The sequence below is a fragment of the Microtus pennsylvanicus genome, chromosome X, assembly GCF_037038515.1.
Source record: "Microtus pennsylvanicus isolate mMicPen1 chromosome X, mMicPen1.hap1, whole genome shotgun sequence".
In the NCBI taxonomy this organism is placed as follows: Eukaryota; Metazoa; Chordata; class Mammalia; order Rodentia; family Cricetidae; genus Microtus; species Microtus pennsylvanicus.
Window position 1 is genome coordinate 40826497 of NC_134601.1, and position 23504 is coordinate 40850000.

Genomic DNA, 23504 nt, shown 5'->3' on the forward strand with positions numbered 1-23504 from the left:
GTAGCAACAGTTATTATAAATTTCTCAATACCTCTGCCAAAGGCAGCAGGCAGCAGTCGGGACATTAAAATTATAGTGGCTAAGGGAAAGATAAAATACACTGGAAGAAAGTAAAAAGCACCGAGTATAATAAGTGATGCATTTGATTTCAGAGTCTTGTTTTTGCTGCACAAAATTGAAATATTTAAAAATCTGTTTTTTTGTACTGGGCAAATTAAATGAACTTTATTTTATGAAGAATAATACACTTTTATTTTTCTCAGATAGTTTTCTGTCCATATGAAAACATTTGAGTGCCCCTGATATAATTTAGATGGCAACATAACCTGTAGTTCCTAGGCTATTGTCAAAACTAGCATGTTATTATTTAACTTGACATTAATAGGTTGTTTAATTTGTACTGATGACAATACCTTGATTGTTTCTGATGTGATTTGTAAAAATTAGTTGGCTGAAATGAATTGATCTTGATAAATTCATCTCATTCATTTAGACATGGCATGTGATTAATTTTCACATTAACTGAGAATGTGATACATTTGTTTTATGAAATCTATTTTTAATAAGAATAAATACAAATTATATAATATATGCAAAATCATGATCTAAATATATAAATAAAATGTAATAAAATTTAAAATATCATAAACAAAATAACAAACAATGTAAAAATGTAAAAATTATTCATGTATCTCTGGTCATTTTATAGTATTAAGTCAACATTTAACCTATCGTCATCTCATAAAGTTATTTGTTTAATTTATGTATCTTGCTGCTATAAATATTATTCAAAGGTTATAAAGAAAACTGCTTCTTGTCTCCAATACTTATAGGTAGGAAAATAACAATTGACACAAATCGGTATGGTTCTTCATATCTAGATGTCTTTATAATATCTCAGAATTGGAAACTAGATCATTTAGTTATACTTCTGACTCGATTATAAATCTACTGTAATATGGCTAATAGACATTGACACCCAGGGAAAATGCTTTGGAGACCAAATTGAAATCTGATTTCACTGTATCTTTCCTTAGGGGTATTCTTTAACATCACTCAGCATGTCTTTTCATTTCCTGATCTATAGAATAAAAATAATGATATTTACCTTTGATGATATTTAATAAAGCCATCACTGTTTGGTAGGCACTGGGTTTTACAGAACAAACACATACATTTCAGTTAGCCTTCTTCATCTTTCATATTTAGGGTCTCCAAAATTATATGTGTTGATTATCTAGGATAACCTGAAAATACTTGGAGCATATTTCTTTTTTATTGAAAATAATATATAATGCAATATATTCAGACTTGGTTTTTCTTCCCCAACAAAGACAAAAGACAGCATCTTCAACTAGTGATGCTGTTCAAACCAGATGGCTGCATGTAGAAGAGTGCAAATAGATCCATACTTATCACCTTGCACAAAACAACTCCAAATGGGTCGAAGGCCTCAACATAAAACCAGATACACTGAACCTGATAGAGAAGAAAGTAGGGAAAAGTCTTGAACTCATTGGCACAGGAAAGGACTTTATAAACAGAACACCAATAGCACAGGCACCAAGATTAGCAATTAATAAATGGGACCTCATGAAACTAAGAAACTTCTGCATGACAAAAGACATTGTCATTTAGGACAAAGCAGCAGCCTACAGATTGGGAAAGATATATATCTCTATCTATCTATCTATCTATCTATCTATCTATCTATCTATCTATCTATCTATCTATCTATCTACCTATATATTTACCAATTACACATCTATAGAGGGTTAATGTCCAAAATACATAAAGAACTAAAAAACTAGTTATCAATAAAACAAATGGCCCAATTAAAACATGAAGTACAAATCTAAGGAGAATTCTCAGAAGAAGAAACTCAAATGGCCTAGAAATGTTTAACATCCCTAGCCATCAGGGAAATGCAAATAAAAACTACCTTGAGAATTCATCTTACATATGTCAAAATGTGAAGCATCAATAAAACAAGTGACAGGTCATACTGGCAAAAATGTGGAGAAAGGGGAATACTCCTCCACTGCTGATGTGAGTACAAACTTGTACAGCCACTTTGGAAATCAGTGTGGCAGTTCCTCAGAAAGATGGAAATTTATCTACCTCAAGATCCAGCTATCCCATTCTTAGGCACATACCCAAAGGACGCTTCATCTTATCAGAGAGAAGTTTGTTCAAACACGTTCCGTGTTGCTCTAGTCATAATAGCCAGAAATTGGAAACAACCTAGATGTAACTAAACCAAAGAATGGATAAAGAAAATGTGGTACATTTATACAATGGAGTATATTACTCAGTCATTAAAAAGAATGAAATAGTAAAATTAGCAGTCAAATAGAACTGTAGCAAATCATCCTGAGTGAGGGTTCCCATACCCAGAAAGTCTCTGCTCATGAAAACCTCAAGTTTTTGTCCTAAAGGATCTTTACATAACAAGGCTTCTGCTCTTTTTATTTTATTTTATTTCAAGACAGGATTTCTCTGTATAGCCCTGGTTGTCTTGGAAACCACTTTGTATACCAGACTGGCCTCAAACTCCCAGAGATCTGCCTGCCTCTGCCTCCTGAGTGCTGGGATTAAAGGTGTGAGCCACCATCACCTGGTCCTCTTTTTTACTTTTAATGGCACTGTTACAAGTAAATTAAACGTAATTTAGATAGTACTGGGGCAAACAAATTTTTAAAAAGTCATGAAAATGTACACTGCATTTATGTACATACATAAAGGGGTTCTCAATATCATTATTCATTAAGCCAGTGACAGTCAAAATAACCTTGGGGCTATTGGGATGGTTCATCAGATAAAGGTGATTGCCAACAATCCTAGTAACCTGACTTCAATCCCAGAATTCACATAGTAGAAGGAGAGAAGTGACTCCCAAAGCTTGTTCTCTGACCACACTACGCTCTTTAAGGAAACAAATAGTTAAATGTACATGAAAAATTTAAATCAAACCATGATACCAATGCAATTCACTATATGGAAAATAGCAGGGCTGATGACAATATGGAGAAATGTAAACCCTTATATAAATGTGAATTGTATAGCCATTATGGAGAACATTCTAGCAATTCTACAATCTACCTCAAACTACCATTTAACTCAGATTTTTTCCTATAAATTAACAACATCTATTCAAATAAAATTTCTTCATGGATGTTTATCACAAAATTATTTATACCAGCCCTGACTTGGGAACAGCCAAACTATTCATAAGCTTGTGAATGGATAAAAAAATGTGCTTTTCCTATACAAAGGAATATGTTTTGGCATTAAAACAATGAAGTATTGATTATGTATCATGACATGGAAGATCCTTGAAAACAGCATGACATGTGAGTCTATTAAAATTCTTATTTGTAGGGTTAAGACAGCCCCTTTAGGGGGCGGGGCTTGCCTCGGGCGAATGCCTGCCAATAAATGGGCACGTGGGGAGGCGGCTCGGCCCTTTTTTCCTTCCTACCTCCTGTACTACGCTGGAACTTCGGTTCTGTAAGTTTATCATTAAAGTGGTAAATATTCTTTAATATCTGCATTGCATTTATTTATGCCAATACATTTGGCGCCCTCCCTGTGGGGCTTTGCCGAGACCCGGCCCAAATCGGAGTCTCTTGAGGCCCCCAGGCTGCTGTGGCGGTCTCCCTGGGTGCATGGAAGCAGCTGACATTCTGAGCGACTCAAATTTCCCTGCTGCTTGCTAGAGAATCAAGCGGGACGGGAGAGCTAGCACTCCCCGGGTTTGAAATCGGCAGCGCCTCTGTAATAGTGTGATCACTCTCTGTTCCCCTCCCACCTCCGCCAGCGCTTGGGTCACATGACAGCGGCCCTGCGAGCCCCGGCACAAAAACGCCGGCATCCCTTTGATTTGTTCACTTTGTTGGCTTTTCTCTATTGCCTTTCTGGCCCAATTGCTACTTATCAGTCTGGTGTCTGTTTCAATTTTGTTTTTGAGTCATTTATTTCAGATTTAGGCCACGTGGACTCAACTGGACTCTTTCGCCACCACTGGCAGGAACCAGTCATTACAGGTAAGAGAATTTTTTCTTTTATAAATAATGTCTGAGAACGTGACAATTTCAGATTTCAACAGCTTTTTTGAGTGCACCATTTGGGAGATCTTACAAGAGGTGTCTATCACCCCACATCTATGGATATTTCTGGGATTCTTAATTTTCCTTAGCACTATTTGGTTTGATAATAGGAAAATGATCAAATCTCTTAAGGCAGAGGTTGAAAGTTTAAAAACTATTGAGAATGACAACAATCTTCTCAAGAATCAGTTTGAAGTTCTCCAGGAAGAAAACAGATCTTTGTTTAACATGACTCGGTTAACTGAGCAAAATCTAGAAAAGGTACAGGCTGATGTTAAGGAGAAATTCATTACTATGGAAGAAGGAAGAGCTGAATTAGATCATAAGTTCCAGCAGTCCCTTTCTGTAGGAACTGAAACATTAACTGAGAGAATCAAAACTGCTGAATGTGACAATCCAATTTTGTCTAAAGCTTATGACAGATTGGCGGAAAGATTTTCAATACAAGAAGGCACGGTTTATGCCATAAAAATTATGTCCAAAGATGACAAGTTATCTCTAATGGGCAAATTTCATACTTTAGAATCCTCAATGAAAGCTTTGGAACATAATTCTGGGCAGGAGATTCAGACATTACAAAAAACAATGGTGAATAGAATTGAAAAGATTGAGGAATTTCTAAATTCTGATGAAGAAGAGCAAAGGGTAGAAAGACAAATTTTAACTACATCTGTGGATAAATCCCTCCGGGACAATTTCCACAAAGTTCTACCTACAGCTCTACATGCCTTTCCAGTAATAACAACGGAAAAGGTGATTGGTTCCAGAAACCCTAAGGTCATCAAGGAAGATACATGGGAGCCTGTCCGTATGAATGATCTCAAAGAAATTAAACAGGCCGTCATGACTTTTGGGATGCATGCCTCTTTTGTTAAAGAGATGCTAAAATCTTGGGCCACAACAAGCAGAGCAACCCCCTCGGACTGGCTCCAGCTGAGCTCCGCGGTCCTTGAGAGTGGACTGCAATTAAAATGGAAATGCTTATTCAGGCAAGAGGCTAGACATTTAGAACAGCAGGAAAAGGCGAAGGGAATTGACATTTCCCTAGATAAAATTCTAGGTGAAGGGCTCTTTTCCGATCCTCAGGAACAAGCTAATTTGGATGAAAACATACTCTCCATGTGTACTACAGCAGCCTTAAGGGCTTGGGACAGAGTACAAGACCCAGGACAGAGAATGGAATCATTTGTCACAGTTAAACAGGGTCAGAGAGAACCCTTTAGTGACTTTTTACAAAGATTAACTAAGGCTGTACAAATAGGGATATCTGACCCAGAAGCAAGGCGTATAATAATTGAGTCTCGCTTATGAAAATGCAAATGTGGAATGCAAAAAGATCTTGGGGCCTTTAAAGTTCAGATCAGCGTCCTTGGAAGAATGGGTCTTGCATACACTAAATGTTGACACATTTGACTATGGCACTGAAGCATGGGTAGAAGAAGCAATTTCCAATGGTAAAAGGAGACACCAGAATACCAAATGTTTTAATTGTGGCAAAATGGGTCATATGAAAAGGAATTGTAAACAACGAATTTTCAGAAATAATAATAATGCATCTTCTAGAAATAACAGGAATAGAAGGACTCAGCCTTCAGGTTTATGTAGAAGATGTGGAAAAGACAGGCATTGGACGAATGAATGCAGGTCTACAAGGGATAGACAAGGCAATCTGATACAGACGGGAAACGTGAGAAGGGGGGCCTCACAGGCTCCCATGGCAAACATGGTTCATTCATTTCCAGTTTATGCAGAGAACATGCCTCGTCAGGACAATTAGAAAGCCACATGCCTACTGTTACAAGCAATAGTAATCAGAAAGATGAGTTACATGTGTTTTGGCAAACTTCTATAGATGATCAAAGACCTAAGCTGAGAGTGTGTGTAAATGGCATTTTTATTACTAGCCTGCTGGACACAGGTGCTGATGTAAGTATCATTACCCCAGAATCTTGGCATCCATATTGGCCTCTTCAGAATGTAAATGTTCAGCTCCTGGGAATTGGAACCCTATCTTGAATAAGGCAGGGCATGAGATGGGGTGAATGTATAGTGCCTGAGGGACAAATAGGAAAATTAAGGCCATATGTAGCCAATATTGCAATGAATTTATGGGGTCGTGACCTATTACAACAATGGAATACCCAAATTAACATTCCTGCTACTTCTAGAGCCCATATTTATGAAAATAATATTAAAAGCTATTACAAACGGAGAAAACTGGCCATTCGGGCTGTACAAGAACACGCAATTGATGTCCCTTCAGAGATACCAACAGCCTTGCCTCTAAAATGGTTGACTGAGAAACCAATATGGACAAAGCAATGGCCTTTAGCTGAGGAAAAGTTACAGGCTTTAGAATAGCTGGTACAATAACAACTAGATGCTGGACATATAGAAGAATCTACCAGCCCTTGGAATTCTCCTGTATTTGTGGTTAAGAAAAAATCAGGTAAATGGAGAATGGTGACAGATCTCAGGGCCATCAACAAAGTTAATCAACCTATGGGCCCTCTGCAATCTGGAATTCCTTTGCCCTCTTTATTACCAAAAGGATGGCCTCTCATAGTTATTGATTTAAAGGATTGTTTTTTCACTATACCTTTGCAAAAAGAAGATAGAGAAAAATTTGCCTTCACAGTGCCTACTTATAACAATTCTCAACCTTCGAGGAGGTACCATTGGGCCGTCCTCCCCCAGGGTATGTTAAATAGCCCCTCCCTGTGCCAATATTTTGTGAACCAACCATTGCAAATAATACGCAAGAAATTTCCCAAATCTATAGTATACCATTACATGGACGACATATTGTTATCTGATTCAAACATAGATACCTTGAACAGACTGTTTGAAGAAATACAGATACTGTTATCTAAATGGGGATTGCAAATTGCTCCTGAAAAGATTCAGAAGGGAGATTCTGTTAATTATTTAGGTTATAGAATAGGTTTGCAAAAAATTAAGACACAGAAGGCACAAATTCGGAGAGATCGCCTACGGACTCTTAATGACTTTCAAAGACTGTTAGGAGACATTTCCAGTCTATGACCAGCTTTTGTGATAACACCTGATCTAATAATTCATTTGAACAAAACCTTGGATGGTGATAAAGATTTAAACAGTCCCAGAGAATTAACAGCTGAAGCAGAAAAGGAACTGACAATGATTGAGGAGAAATTACAACAGGCACATGTGGACAGAGTGAATCCAGAGCTCGATTGTATTCTCATTATATTACCATCAAAAATTTCTCCTACAGGAATTTTAATGCAGCGAGATGATATTATCTTGGAATGGATCTTTTTACCACATAAACCAAGTAAGAAACTGAAAACTTATGTGGAAAAAGTCTCTGAGTTAATTATAAAAGGCAAGCTGAGACTTCGTCAACTAGCAGGCATAGACCCAGCAGAAATTATAATGCCTTTCACTGCTGATGAACTAAAGAAATTATGGGAAGATAAAGAACCATGGCAAAGAGCTTGTGCTAATTTTTTGGGAGACATTAATAACAACTATCCAAAAAGCAAGCTGCTTAACTTCATAAAGAGAACTTCTTGGATCCTTCTTTGAATCGTCCATGATGCTCCAATAACTGGAGCCCGTACATTCTATACTGATGCCAATAAATCAGGGAAGTCAGGTTACAAATCAGAAGACTTGGATAAGGTGGAACAAAGTCCTTATGATTCTGTCCAGAAGGCAGAATTATATGCCATTCTTATGGTACTAAGAGATTTTAAAGAACCTATTAATATAGTTACAGATTCACAATACGCAGAAAGAGTTATTTTACATATTGAAACTGCTGAATTTATACCTGATGATACAGAACTAACCTCATTGTTTCTCCAGGTTCAAGATTTGATCAGGAACAGGCTTTGCCCTATGTACATAACACACATCTGATCCCATACGGGTCTGCCAGGTCCTCTAGCACAAGGTAATGCAGAAATTGATCAATTACTGATTGGTAGTGTGCTACAAGCCTCTGAATTTCATAAAAAACATCATGTTAATAGCAAAGGTTTCAAGAAAGAGTTTTCTATTACATGGCAACAAGTTAAGGAGATTGTGAAGAATTGCCCTACCTGCTCTTTCTATAACCAAACACCACTGCCAGCAGGGGCTAATCCAAAGGGCACCCATAGAAATGAAATCTGGCAGATGGATGTGTTCCACTTTGCAGAGTTTGGCAAATTGAAGTATGTTCATCACACCATCGACACTTATTCAGGCTTTCAGTGGGCAATTGCTTTAAGTTCAGAAAAAGCTGATTCAGTAATCACTCATTTATTAGAAGTCATGGCTATCATGGGTATACCTACACAAATAAAGACAGATAATGGTCCTGCTTATGTCTCTAGGAAAATGAAACGGTTTTTTGATTATTACAATATCAAGCATTTTACAGGTATACCATACAATCCTACAGGTCAAGCAGTCATAGAAAGATCAAATCGAACTATAAAGGATATGTTGAACAAACAGAAAGGGGTGGAAAACACCCCTAGAAATAGGTTACATAATTCTTTGTTAACCTTGAATTTTCTCAACGCTAATGAGAAGGGAACGACGGCTGCAGAAAGACATTGGATAATGGAAAAGTCTGTTGAACTAAATCAACCAGTTTATTTCAAGGATGTGCTGACCTCACAATGGAAGCCAGGAGATGTACTGCATTGGTGAAGGGGTTTTGCTCTTATCTCCACAGGTGTGGAAAAATTATGGATACCGTCAAAATTAATAAAGGTTCGGTTTGAAGAAGAGAAGTCACTTGGAAAAGATAAATAACAATTCATTCACAAGAATGACCGGCATTCTGATGGTAAGGATTACAGATAGGTTGGGGGCAGGGTTCTTTTCTTATCTCCACAGGAAAATACTCATCTTCAAAGAATTTAAGAGACCCTGAATATTTAATTACTGATGGCTGGAAAATAGTTACGACCCACTAAGTATCTATACATACTGTAAGTATTGATTTTTTATATATATTTATATGTTTTATTGAACACTTCCTTATAAATGTGTAGAGCTAGTTTTGGAGTTGGACTATGGCTCAGTCCCTCTTCAATTCCAAGCCTGTTGATAAGAGATATTTCAGAATTTCTGTCTCAGGTCAGGAGCCATGAAATGGGACAGAATAAGAATAATTTTATACTTGATAAACTTTCTTTGCCTTCCCTCACATCTGTGTCTTTCTTTATATGTCAGTATATGTCCTTGTTGTTAATGTTTAAATTCCCATAACAAGCAACATATTTTCCTACAGTAATCTTTGAAGTTTCCAGGATGAAAATGGGGCCCCACAACATCAACTCAATCTGGTTTTATGACGTCATGAATTTTTTTTAAGTGCTAATTTTAGACCTGTTTTTTGGTACCAACTGCAAGAGACAATTTCATATGATGCACATTTTTGACAACACTCTGGCCAGACCTTCTCAAAACACTCAGAGACTAGTTATAATTTTCTTAAGTCAAAGGTTAATTTGGGAATTTTACCATCATTTGCTTTCACAGGGGCCCCTAAGAAGAACGTCGCCCCCATGTCAGCTAGAAGCAATCTAAGAGGACGACGTCCCCTCTCCCAACAGGGTTTGCCCACAGGGTTAGGGACATCTTTTAGTGGTTGGTTTAGGGTTGAGGGGATGGGGAGATATTGTATGGAATTAGGGGTATATTAAAAAAAAGGCAGGGGGATTAACTGGTTTGATGGGATGATTGGTATTTGTGACTTACTGTTTTTAGAAAATTATATTGGTACTGTTTCTTGTATATTGATATATTGAATATTGAATGTGAGTGTTCCTACCTCTATTTTTGTATAAGAGTATGCTTATATTGTATGGATACATCTATCATATCACAATGTACATTTCTACCTCTGGTACTATTTATGTAATAACATTGTTTACATTTGATAAGTAATGACATTGTTTACAGGTGAAGATTATTGTCTTCATATATTGCACAGTTGTTTATTCTCTTAGTTTCAAATTAGATAGGTATTGAGAATTATATGTTTGTCATATTTATTTTTAGGTTAATCAGGTCTTTTAGATACATAGAGATTATTTTTAGTATAGATAGTATAATCTTCAGCCTCTTTGAAGAGCTGTAGAAAATGGCCTTTAATCTAACCTAGAATTCTGTGCCAACGAGACACAATTACTCCTGGCAACACCACTCTACTCCCGAGAGAACGTTGAGCACCAAAGACACTCCACTGGGAGCTTGTCTTCTTGGCAGAACTGGCCTTTGGGTTAAGAAAAGCCCATACCTCAACTACTGATTAAGATATGAAACAGGATTGTCTTATCTTGCCAAGACAGGGTAGGATAATTCTAAGAAAGTTCCTTGCATTTGATAATGGTATGTCAGTTATGTTAGGCCTTAGCCAAAGTTGGTTAACTCAGCATTGCAAACGAGACTTTGGGTGATTGCCCAGGTAGTCAGTTGTCTCTGTCATTTGTTGCACATTTTGGATATCTCTCATTTGTTAAGTAATATTTACTCCCTTCTCAGATCTTTGATGGAGTTGAAGATTATTTAATTGTAGTTACTCTCTAGCAAAACTTTTGTTCTCAATATTGTTTGTTATATTTATCATTTGTTATTATTGTTTATAGTTATATTTGGTTTAGTTCTGTCTTATTTAGACAAAAGGGGGAGATGTAGGGTTAAGACAGCCCCTTTAGGGGGCAGGGTTTGCCTCGGGTGAATGCCTGCCAATAAGTGGGCGCACGGGGAGGCGGCTCGGCCCTTTTTTCCTTCCTACCTCCTGTACTACGCTGGAACTTCGGTTCTGTAAGTTTATCATTAAAGTGGTAAGTATTCTTTAATATCTGCATTGCATTTATTTACGCCGATACACTTTTTACATGATTTCATTTATATGGAATATCCAGAGCAGAAATATCTATAGAGACAAACAATCATGATTGCTTGGGGATAGAGTGAATGAGGCTGCTATTAGAAACAGAGTATGCTTACAAAATAATGAAAATGTTCTTTTATAAAAAAGATTTGTTTTATATGAAAATATCTTTTGCTTATGCACCCTTAGCATATCTGGTTCCCAGGGCGGTCAGAAGAGGGTGTTGGATCTCCTGGAAGCAGTTATAGGTGGTTATAAACCACCATGTGGGTACTGGTAGTCGAATTCTGGTTCTCTGCAAAAAGTTAAAAGTTCTTTTAACTGCTGAGTCATCTTTCCAGCACCCCAAATATTTATTTATTCTTGTTCTATGTTTTTGAGTGGTTTCAATTCATACAACTGTACCGTGTGAGTCAAGTGTCCAGGGAGGCCAGAAAAGGTCATCAGACTTCCGAAACTGAAGTTATGGATGGTTTTGAATTACCATATCAGCACTAGGAACTGAACCTGGGTCCTCTGCAGGAGTTGCAAGAGCTTTTAACCACCGAGCCTTCTCTTCAGTTGAAACTTCTCTTTTAAAATGGATTTTATTCTATTTTGAATTGTATATATATATATATATATATATATATATATATATATATGTTGGAGGGATGTGTGCACATGAGTGTAGGAGCCTGCAGGGGTGAGAAGAGAGTATTGGATTCCCTGGGTCTGGAGTTGCAGATGAGCTACCCTATGTGAGTGCTGGGAACTGAACTCTGGTCCTCTGTAAGAGCAGCATGTGCTTTTAACTGTGGAGCCATCTTTCTAGTCCCACTATAAAAATATTCTAAAATTAGATTATAACAAAGATGATACAAATAGCAATATATTGAAAATGTAAAGGGATGCATTTTATAGACTGGAATTTATATTTCAACAGAGCTTTTAAAAATGTAGTAAAGACATAGTAAGTGAAAAATTAAGTAACAACTCAGCTAATTCTCCTCTTGTACCCCATGTCTCATTTTGTTCACACCCTGGGGTATATGTGACTGTTTTGGAAACCTGTGGTGTAAAACTCATTCTCTGTCCAGAAAATAATATTATGTAGTTGCCAAAACTGTAGGGCAGTAACATATACTCTCTACTTTTAATGGATGTCAACTTGATAGTAAATGCTTGGAGAGGAGGAAATAACATTATTGATTTGGTATACCAGAATTTTTTTCTTTTGGGGGGCCACTAACAAGCTTCCAAATCATGTCACAGAGACTTATTAGAGTTATTATTAATTTTGAATGCTTGGTCTAGCTTAGGCATGTTTCTGGCTAGCTCTTTTAACTTAAATTAACCTTTTCTCTTTACCTGCTTTTGCCTTGTTTTCTTCCTTTCTTTTGTTGTGCCTAGATTACAACCCCCAGAGAGAGACCACCAGAGAGGCCCAGACTGTAACAAGCACGGTTTAATCAGCATAATACAAACATGTTTGGAACTCATCTCCATCCCTGTTACAATAAGGTAGAGAGGAGTTGTATCTCCTCTGTGGGGTAAGCTTTTTAAGGCATAACTACAAAGAGAATCTTTGAAGATGCTTTAGCATTGGTACAAGAACTTTTGCTCCCTCCCATTCTGTTAAGTCAGCTTTTTCCTTGTTTTTAGAGCAGGGTCACTGTTCTTGAGTTAGGCCATCTTTATCAGCCTGTAACAGGAGGCTGGTTGGGCTGAGCTAAGTAACCTTGTGCTTGGAATCTCCGGGGTGGGAGAGGCTACTATCTTCCTGGGAAAACATTCTGCTAGGAAATTTCTTCTTGCCCCTTTGAGAATAAGAGGTGAGGGTCTCACATTCCCCACTCCTCTTGGTCCTAAGAATCAGCTCATTCATGAGCTTGTTTTGCTAACTTTGGCCAAATTGTCTCTTAAAATTACAGAGTCTTTTTATGTTTCTTTTGACTTAGCATTTTAACCAGGGCTTATTGGATGATGTATTCTTTTAACTGCTTCCAGCTGACTTTGGGGCATCGTTGTCAAGGGTTAACAAAGGTGAAATGCTAGTCAAAAAGAGAAAATTTTAGGAACGTTTGGTTTGTGGACTTTGTTCAAGAGTCAGGGAGTATTTATATCGGCTAGCTAGACTGGTCCACATCACTTTTTTAGCAAGTCCATGGTCCACAGTCATTTTGAGCAGGTTGTAATCAACAATTTATGTTTGTTTGTGTCTGCCAACCAAGGGGAAACCTGTTGAGACAAATTTAAACTAGGAACAGAAGTTAATACATTTGAAACTTTTAGGCCCATATTAAAATTTATATTATAGAAATAGCAAATAACAGTAAAAATACTTATACCTTTGAGTTTCAGCAAAAACAGAAAATCCTGAACTTGTAACCCAAACAGTATGTAGTCATTGTTTTATTGTTTATTAGTACTACCTTAAATTATTTTTTTAAACCCTTAATGTGGGCTGGAGAGGTGGCTCAGTGGTTAAGAGCATTGCCTGCTCTTCCAAAGGTCATGAGTTCAATTCCCGGCAACCACATGGTGGCTCACAACCATCTGTAATGAGGTCTGCTGCCCTCTTCTGGTCTGCAGACACACACAGACAGAATATTGTATACATAATAAATAAATAAATATTAAAAAATAAACCCTTAATGTTTATGAACTTTTATACCCTTAGACCTTTATATATAATGAGCTAACAAGCTGGCTATAGCTTTGTGTAAGGATTTGGATATCCTTTTTGCTCTTAAATTGATATTATAGCTGGCCTAACCATTAATACAATCAGAGATCTTAGAAGGATAAATAAATTATATTTAAATACAGAAAAAACAGAAAAACGACAGAGACCATTCCATATACAGTCATACCCAGGTCTCTATAGCATTGGAGGCTTAAGTATCAGAACAGCAGGCTTTACCAGACCCATAAGGTGATTGGCTTCTGTGGAAGAGGGACATGGAAAAGACTGACCTTATTTTGTCTAGGCAAAAGTGGTGCAATAAATTCTCCAAGGTCCTACTGTTTGTCCACAGTCTGGGCTGGGTCCTGGCAGCAGGTCCTGGCAGCAGGTCGTAGCATCAGGGCATTCTGCCCAGTGGTCAGCGTCATCATTATCCAGGTGAAGACATTGTGGTGTCTCATAGTCTTCTTTGGAGACCTTGGGTCACTGTTAGGATCTCAGAGTCTCTGTCTGATATAAGCTCTTTAAACATTATTTTAAATGCCATTTTCTATAGATCTCTGAAGTATTTAGGACTGTCCAGGTATCTCTGATTAGACAGACTTTATTATTATAAATTACTTGTTTTAAGCTTTAAAACATATATAGGGGACTAAATAAGGCTTATCCCTGTATTTATATCAGTACTTTGAGGATGACTGATTATTAACTTGTATTTTTAACAGTTTAGAACTGTATACCATATTTTTGTCAGATTGAACCTTTAATGATTTTCGCAAAGACAATGAGGCTAAAATCTAAATATTAACAATATGAAACATTTTATAAACATATATGTCTTATAACTTACTTTATTATAGTTGACACTTTTGGTGACTATTACCTGGCATTGGTGGTTTTCTTTGTAGCTGTTTTTTCCCCTTTGGGAGTCTAATTCCAGCTATTCTTGGTGGTAACTGACATTCTTGTATATCAATAAAGAGCAGCATAAAACATTTTAAACATTATCTATATCAAAAAGACATCCAAATTTTTGTGAACCCAAATCTAATGACCAGAGCTCAGAGAAAAATTACAAGTACAAAACTTATAAGTACGAGAGAATATTTTTTTAACAAAATAAACATATATAATTTTAAAGAAATAACCATGACCCTTTAACAAGACAAACAAAGCTTTTTAAAATTAGAATTAACTGTTAAACATTTAGGTTCAAGAAATTATATCAAACATCTTTAGGCCTTTTATAATTTTAGGTCTGGCTCTTTTTTTTGTATTTTTTTTATTGGTTTAGTCAGACATTTTTTAGACAAATATTTTATTATTATTTTAGTTTTTGTCTTTTTTGTTTCTGGACAATATAAAAACGTCTATTAAAAACCTTTTTAGACAATATGTAAATTTTTATCAAAGTCTTTTTTTGTGAATTTATTTAGCAGAACATTGCATAAAATAAAAGCAGAAATGTGAATCTTAATTAAAGGTGATAATTATTTGTAACCCATATATTTTTTTCCCTGTGGAAACAAAAGCATTTTTAAACATAATGTATTTTTTGACATTTACTTTAAAATTAACATTTTTTTAAAGTTACAGGTTGGTATGATTATAATTATAATCTTATAAGCAGTATCAGGACAGGAAAGGGTTAAGAAGGGAAACTGCTGGCCAGCAGAAGAGACCTTGAGTGTTATCACACTGAAGAACTTGGCTCAGAAAAGAAAAGAGGGGGCAGCAGCAGTGGGCACAGAGAGTGTCCTTGGTTGTCAGTGTTTTTTTTTTAAAGTTTTTTGTTAACTTTTTTTGACCATGATCTCAGATTTTTTGTTTTACATTTGCACAGTTTCTTAATTGTAAGCGGTCAATTCCCTGCCACCCTCTTTCCTGCCTAAGGCAAAGACCCTTAGGAGAGAGAGAGAGAGAGAGAGAGAGAGAGAGAGAGAGAGAGAGAGAGAGAGAGAGAGAGAGGCTGCCCTGTTGTGCTGCAGCGGGCCTCTCTCAGTCACTAGCTCCACTGCCTGCCTTCTGAAGAGGCATTCCTCTGCCCTCAGCTGGGTGCATGATGATTTTGCCACCTGCTCCATCTCAGGTGTCCTTGCTCCCTGGCCTTGGAGCCCCCCAGCCCCCTCTTTTGGGCGCTCTGCAAGATTTTGCCTCTCTCCTCTCCATCCCTAACGTCTGGGGGGAGGGGGCTGGGGCTCCATAGGAGTCTCAAGGATAGAAGTCGAGAGAGAAAGAAAACAAAGCAACAATCACCATAACGTAACATAAAAGGACTTTGACAAATTTCTGGGACAAGACACATAGTAACATTTTCTCCCAAGGTGGAAGAAACGAAACAGCTGTCTCTGAGGTAGCTGCAAATGAATGCCGGCTCCTGTCTAATGATACAGGAGCAAAATTCCCTGTCTGAAAATGACCCGGAGTCAGAAAGGCCCCTGTCTAGAAGACCCGGGGCCAGCAAGTCCCCTGTCTGGAAATGACCCGAGAGTGGGAGAATTGCCATCCCTGTCTGGAAATGACCCAGAGCCAAAAGGCCCCTGTCTGGAAATGGAAGACAAGGCATCCCTTGCTTCTCCAGGGTTTCTGTACAAGCGCGTCCACTTCAGAGAACACCTGTCAATACCAAAATCCCAAATCAGTAGACTGGTACAAAACCAAAGCAGCCATAGTCAGACAGACAAGACAAAATGACAGAGACAAGAGACAAAAGACCAAGAGCGCTCTCTCACGGGTAGATGCTAATAAACCTCCGGACTTCCATCATCCTGGTGGAATCTCTGGGGTTCCTGGCCAACGCACCATATGGTGTGCCCAGATTACGACCCCTAGAAAGAGACCACCAGAGAGGCCCAGACTGTAACAAGCAAGGTTTAATCAGCATAATACAAACATGTTTGGAACTCATCTCCATCCCCGTTACAACAAGGTAGAGAGGAGTTGTATCTCCTCTGTGGGGTAAGCTTTTTAAGGCTACAAAGGGAATCTTTGAAGATGCTTTGGCATGGGTACAAGGACTTTTGCTCTCTCCCATTCTGTTAAGTCAGCTTTTTCCTTGTTTTTAGAGCAAGGCCACTGTTCTTGAGTTAGGCCATCTTTATCAGCCTGTACCAGGAGGCTGGTTGGGCTGAGCTAAGTGACCTTGTGCTTGGAATCTCCTGGGTGGGAGAGGGCAAGGCCACTATCTTCCTGGGAAAATATTCTGCTAGGAAATTTCTTCTTGCCCCTTTGAGAATAAGGGGTGAGGGTCCCACACTCACTCTTTCTTTCTTTCTTTCTTTCTTTCTTTCTTTCTTTCTTTCTTTCTTTCTTTCTTTCTCTCTCTCTCTTTCTCTCTCTCTCTCTTCATATCTTTCACTGCTTCTCATGTCACTGGCAGGTGGCTGCTTGGCTTTTTGCCCCAGGTGTGTCCCTAGTTCTCTCTTCTCTTCTCCTACTTCTCTCTTGATCTTCTTCCTGAGCCTAGATTTTCCTTCCTGTTTATTCTCTCGGCCTGACAGCCCTGCATATCCTTTTTCTGTCTAGCTATTAGCCGTTCACCTTTTAAGTAGACCAAACAGATGCCCTACGAAGTTATGGTGAAACAAGTGCCACACATCTTTACGTAATTAAACAAGTGCAACATAAACAAAAGTAACACACCTTCACACAGTTAAGGTTATATTCTGCCGCATAAACACATATGAAACATCTTTGCCCAGTTAAAATAATATTTCACAACAATTTAGACTTCATTTTACCTTAATTTTATTCTACTGTCATGCATATTAACCCAAATGGGGATTTACTTAACCAAGAATATCATTTTAACCAATTAAATTCTGGCTGAGGGAATTGAATGAGCCTTAAAGACCAGCAAAGCCACAATCTAATGATTTATCTAATGATTACTGTGGTAGTTTGAATGCGAATGGCCATATAGGCTCATATATTTGAATGTCTGTTTCCCAGTTGGTGGCCTGTTTAGGAAGGATTAGGAGTTGTGACCTTGTGGGATAAGGTATATCACTGGGGATATGTTTCAATAAACTTGTGCCATTCCAAATTAGCTCCTTGCCTACTACTTGCAGATAAAGATAGATGTTCTCAGCTACTGCTCCAGCACCATGCCTGCTGGCCCACCATGATGGTCATAGATTCACCTGAAACTGTAAGCAAGCCTCTAGTTAATTGCATTCTTTTATAAGTTGCCTTGCTCATGGTGTCTTATCACAGCACTTGAACAGTAACTAAACACAGTTACTATAAATATTCAGAGACTATACAATTATGCTGGCCCCTATACCAGAATTACTTATAAACATTTTTTTTTTAGCAATTGTCATCTTTTAAATTTGCACAGCTTGCTGGGCAGTGACTGCACATGTCTTTAATCCCTGCATTCAAGAGGCAGACACAGACGTGTCTCTGAGTTTTGAATTCAAGGTCAGACTGCTCTTCAAAGCAAGTTCCAGAAAAGGCAGAGTGATGTGGGAGTGATTTCTTATTAATAAAGAAACTGCCTAGACCCATTTGATAGGCCAACCCTTAGGTAGGCGGAGTAAACAGAACAGAATGCTGGGAGAAAGAATCTGAGTCAAGGAGTCGCCATGGTTCTCCCACTCCAGACAGACTCAGGTTAAGATCATTCCTGGTAAGCCAGCTTGTGGGCTACACAGATTAATAGAAATGGGTTAGATCAATATGTAAAAGCTAGCCAATAAGAAACTGAAACTAATGGGTCAGGCAGTGTTTAAAAGAATACAGTTTCCGTGTAATTATTTCGGGGCATAAGCTAAAGCTAGCTGTGCAGGCGGCGGGGGTGCCAGGGACGCAGCCCCGCTGCCCCTATTTCAACAGCAGAGCTACACAGGAAAAAAAAAAACTGTCTTGAAAAACTAAAACAAAAAAAATGTGCAGCTCAGAGTCAATAAAACATTGTACAAGTTCCCTTAAAGTTGTCTGCATTTATTACTAATTTTCCTTTGTCTCTGTTCCAATCACAGTATTTTCTATATTTTATTTCTAGGGTTTTCAGACAGGACCTCAAATATTCCTGTCTAGACTTGAACTCTTTATATGACTTAAGGACGACCTGCATTTGCTTTAGTGCTGCGATTACAGGCATGTACCAATAACCAGTTTATGAAGTACTGAGGATCAAACCTAGGGCTTTGTGTATGCTAGGCCAACACTGTGATAAAAGAGACATGCCTCAAGTCATATATTGTTTTCATATTGGAATTTTCTCATTATCACAAATTGTATATTGGAAATTACCAAATTAGTTAAGATATAGTTATGTAGTATGGCTGAAAACCTGTAGAAGAAATGTTTTATTAATATCTAAAGTTCTTATAAATCCTAACAATATGGAAAAACATGGCCACAAATTTTGCATGCTAATGCTGCATTGTTTCATCAACAGTGTAAGCTCATTTGAGGAAGATGCTATTTAATTAAAAATTTTTTTGAAAGGCAAACTTTGTAAATTTCACTTATTCAAAGAAGCAATCTTTATAAGTTTCTGTATGCCATAGACTAAACTTTTTATTATGTGATATATTTTTAAATCTTTTTGTTGTTTAAACTTTTAAATTGATAATTTTGTACACATTTTTTATCATATTCTTCTTTCCTTCCACCACCTTTCTTTTCCACGCAGTGTTGTATAATTTTTTTTTCTCCATCAAGGCCAATTTATCCTACCCAAATATTCTTTGATGTGTGGCTTTCCACTAGAGCATATTAAAGGATACACTCTTAGACCAAGTTGACTTTTCCTCAACCAGCAGCAAACAGTTGCCAATAGCTGCTTGGCTAGGAGTAGAACCACCTGCCCAACTCCCCCCTCAGTGTCAGATATGGAGTGGTTTGAGCTAGCACAGGATTAATGCATGTTGTCACAATCTCTGTGAGTTCACATGTGTAACTGCCCTGTGTCCAGAGCATATCCTGTGTCCAGAAGACACTGTTTCCTTGTAGTTACCTACCACTTCTAACTCTTATATTCCTTTTATCTCCCTCTTCTGCAATGATCTGTGAGCCTTTGGAGGAAGAGATGCAGTATATGTGTTCCATTTAGAGCTGGACATTCTGTAGTCTCTAATTCTCTGCACATTGGCAAGTTTGTGGGTCTCTGTATGGATCATAACCTATTATAAATAGAAGCTTCTCTGATGAGGGTTCACAGATACCTTTATCTACAGGTACAATGACCGGTCATTAAGAGTTCATTTAAAACTGTATACATTTAGCAGAATAAGAGTAGTAGCTTTTCTGCTAAGATCTATGTCCTCTCTAGATGGAAATAGCCATGTATGTGGTTCATTTTGTCACGTGTGCCTTAAATCCAATCAGAAAGTGGTTTGTTATTTCCATTACACTCATGCCACTAATGTACCTATGGGTATCTTGCCAGGCTGGTAGCTCAGAGAATTCACAATTGTGTAAGACTGATGACTTGTTCTCCTCTGGTAGTTTCAGAGCACCTTCTAGTGCTATGTAAACTACTCAGGGGGGATGAAGTTTTTGATTCAGTACCAGTTTGATTTCTCTATGTACTATGGACTCAGGTACGTGGCGTCTTCAGCAATAGGGCCTTACAGTCAAGCTCTGTGGAGTAAACAAGAACATTAACAATGGCCTAAAATGTCTTGTTGGGGGTGTCTATAGTACCTTACTAGTCAAAAACTCTAAAAGAAGTAGCCTATTCCTGGAATTGGGCTTTTTATTTGTTGTATTGAAAGTATTTTATTTACTTCCGTGTGTGTGACACATGTGTGTGGATGTCCGCAGAGGCCAGAAGAGTGTGTCAGGCAGGTGTGAGATACCAAATGTGGCTTATGAAAACTGAACTCTGGTACTTTAGGATAGCATCAAGGGCTCTTAACTGCTGAGCCATTTCCAGCCTTGCCTGCTAAGGATTTTTGTTTTTATTATGTGAATTTGAGATTTACTGACTCTTCAAGGTTTTCATGGAAGTTCTTCGGAAGAATTGAAATAATTCACAGCTTCTCTTTTGTATACACTCACTGGTTTGTTCACTTGCTTGTTAGTCAATTCACATTTATATATCCTTTACAAAGTTATAAAAAATGTCCAAGTTCTTAGAGTTTATGTTATAGTTTAGTTACAAACTTTATATTACATGAAGAAACAAAAATACAATGTAATAATATCTGAATAGTATGTTGATAAGGAAACCTCAAAAATACTTTCAGATTCTTCATTAGCTATGGAGATATCCATGCATCTTCTTAATAATTAAAATGCAATCAGCGAGCATATATATGCCTATATATATATGCCTATATATATATATATATATATATATATATATATATATATATATATATATATATATATATAGGCTTTGTAGAAACAACAGTTTAGTCAGTGAGAAGGCCTGAAAATTAACACACAATAAATTTTGAACATTAAGAAAATGGTTACTGTCTAGGAGAATCAAACATGAACAGTTAGATCCTGACTCAAATTAGGGACCTGGCCCGTAACTGAATTATTTTCTTTTCTTTTTTTTAATTTTTTTTATTTTTCCATTCAATTATTTACACTTCCTTCCCTCCTCCCAATCCCTTCCCGCTCCCCCACACCCCCTCCTCCCTCTCCCACCCTGCTTGAGAGAGGGCAGGGAACCCTGCCCTGTGGAAAGTCCAAGGCCCTCCCCCCTACATCCAGGCCTAGGGAGCTGTGCACCCATATAGACTGGGGTCCTAAAAAGCCAGAACATGCCGTAAAAACAAGTCCCAGTGCCTTTATCAATGGCTTCTCAGTCAGCCCCCATTGTCAGCCACAATCAGAGAGTCCGGTTTGATCACATGCTCATTCAGACCCGGTCCAGCTGGATTTGGTGAGCTCCCATTAGAACAGGCACACTGCCTCAGTTGGTGGACCAACTCCTTCCTCATTTGTCTTTTCCCTCCTTCTGCCTTTCAACTGGACCTTGGAAGCTCAGTCAGTTCCTCTGATGAGGGTCTCTGTCTCTATCTCCATCCTTCGCCGGACGAAGATTCTATGGTGATATTCGAGATAATCACCAGCATGATAGTGGGGCAAGGACCGTTCAGGTACCCTCTCCTCTGCTGTCCAAGGATCTAGCTGGGGACATCCCCATGGACACCTGGGATCCCCTCTAGAGCCAAGTCTCTTGCCAACCCTAAAATGCATCCCTTAATGTAGGTATCTTCTTCCCTGCTCCTATATCTGCCCTTCCTCCATCTCTACCTTCCCACTCTCCCAAGCTGTTGCCAGACCTTCCCTTCTCATTTGTTCAATTATGTTCATAGCAGCATTATTTGTAATAGCCAGAACCTGGAAGCAACCTAGATGCCCCTCAGTGGAAGAATGGATAAAGAAAGTGTGGAATATCTACACATTAGAGTACTACTCAGCGGTAAAAAACAGTGACATCTTGAATTTCACATGCAAATGAATGGAAATAGAAAACACTATCCTGAGTGAGATAACCCAGACCCAAAAAGATGAATATGGTATGTACTCACTCATTTGTGGACTCTAGCCATAAACCAAGGTCATTAAGCCTATAGTTCACAAGCCTAGAGAAGCCAAATAACAAGGTGAACCCAAAGAAAAACATTTATAGATCCTCCTGGAAATTGGAACCAAACAAGATCAGGGCAAAAGTTGTGAGCATGGGGGTGGGGGCAGGGGTGGGGGGCGAGGTTGGGGGAAAGGGGAGATGGGGAGAGGGAAGGAAGAAGGGAAGGTCTGGATTTTTTTCTTTAGTGACTAAGCTCAGTCTTGTCTTCTTAAATCATACCTCAACCTCAATTTGGGTAAACTGGCATAATATCTGGGTGTGGTGGCACACATATTTAATCCCAGCAGTCAGGAAAAAAAGGCAGGCTGTGACTTCGACAAGGCCAGTCTGGTCTACAAAGTGAGTTCCAGGACAATCAGGACTGTTACATAGAGAAACTTTGTCTCAAAGGAAAGAAGGAAGGAAGGAAGGAAGGAAGGAAGGAAGGAAGGAGAAAAAGAAATTTATCTTTAATCTTTAAGTAGTCTCCAATCTCAGAATGTTGTAAAAGTTCTTATTTTATAGCCTGCTTCCCCATTGATACTAATTTCTTCTGCATATGAGCATTTCAAAAAAGGAGGACAAAATAATTTTTTAGGATTTGCAAATGACTAAGTTTTCTCAAGTATTTAATTTAATGCTATTGCAAGTGTTAAAACTTATAAATATCATATAAATCAAAAAATATTCCTAAAATGCTAAATTAATTACCCAAACTGCCATATAACAACAATTAATGAAAAAAGGCTATTAATTTGAAAACAAGTAAGAAGGGTTATATAAGAAAGTTTGGGGATTTTGAATCTATAGATTGCTTTTGGTAGAATTGCCATTTTTACTATGTTGATCCTCCCAATCCAAGAGCAAGGGAGGTCCATCCATTTTCTGGTATCCTCTTCAATTTCTTTCTTCAATGCCTTAAGGTTCTTGTCAAATAGATCTTTCACTTCCTTGGTTAGAATTTTACTAATTTAACTAATTAGAATGTTACTAATTTTTTTCAGTCATATGTATATGAAAATACCTGGGCTGTGGGATAATTAATTTTTATAATTTATTTTGTATTTATGCTATAATGTGTTTTTTCAAAACATTCATATAATATGTAATAATCAGATAAATACAGTTAGCATCTCAAATCCAGGCATGGTGGTATGCACCTATAATCTCAGCAGAAGGATCAGAAAGTCAAGATCATCTTCAACTATAAATTGACTTTGAGAGACCCTGTTCAAAACCAAAACCAAAGATAATTAGAATCTCTATGTCTTTAAAAATCTATTGTTTCTTTGTATGACAAAGAAT

The 23504-nt window shown here is 37.8% G+C and overlaps 1 pseudogene; it reads right to left on the bottom strand.

Annotated features, from left to right (window-relative positions):
• Positions 1–3715: 3715 nt before the first annotated feature.
• Positions 3716–23504, bottom strand: part of LOC142840312 (glutamine synthetase-like) — a 42364-nt pseudogene continuing 22575 nt past the window's right edge.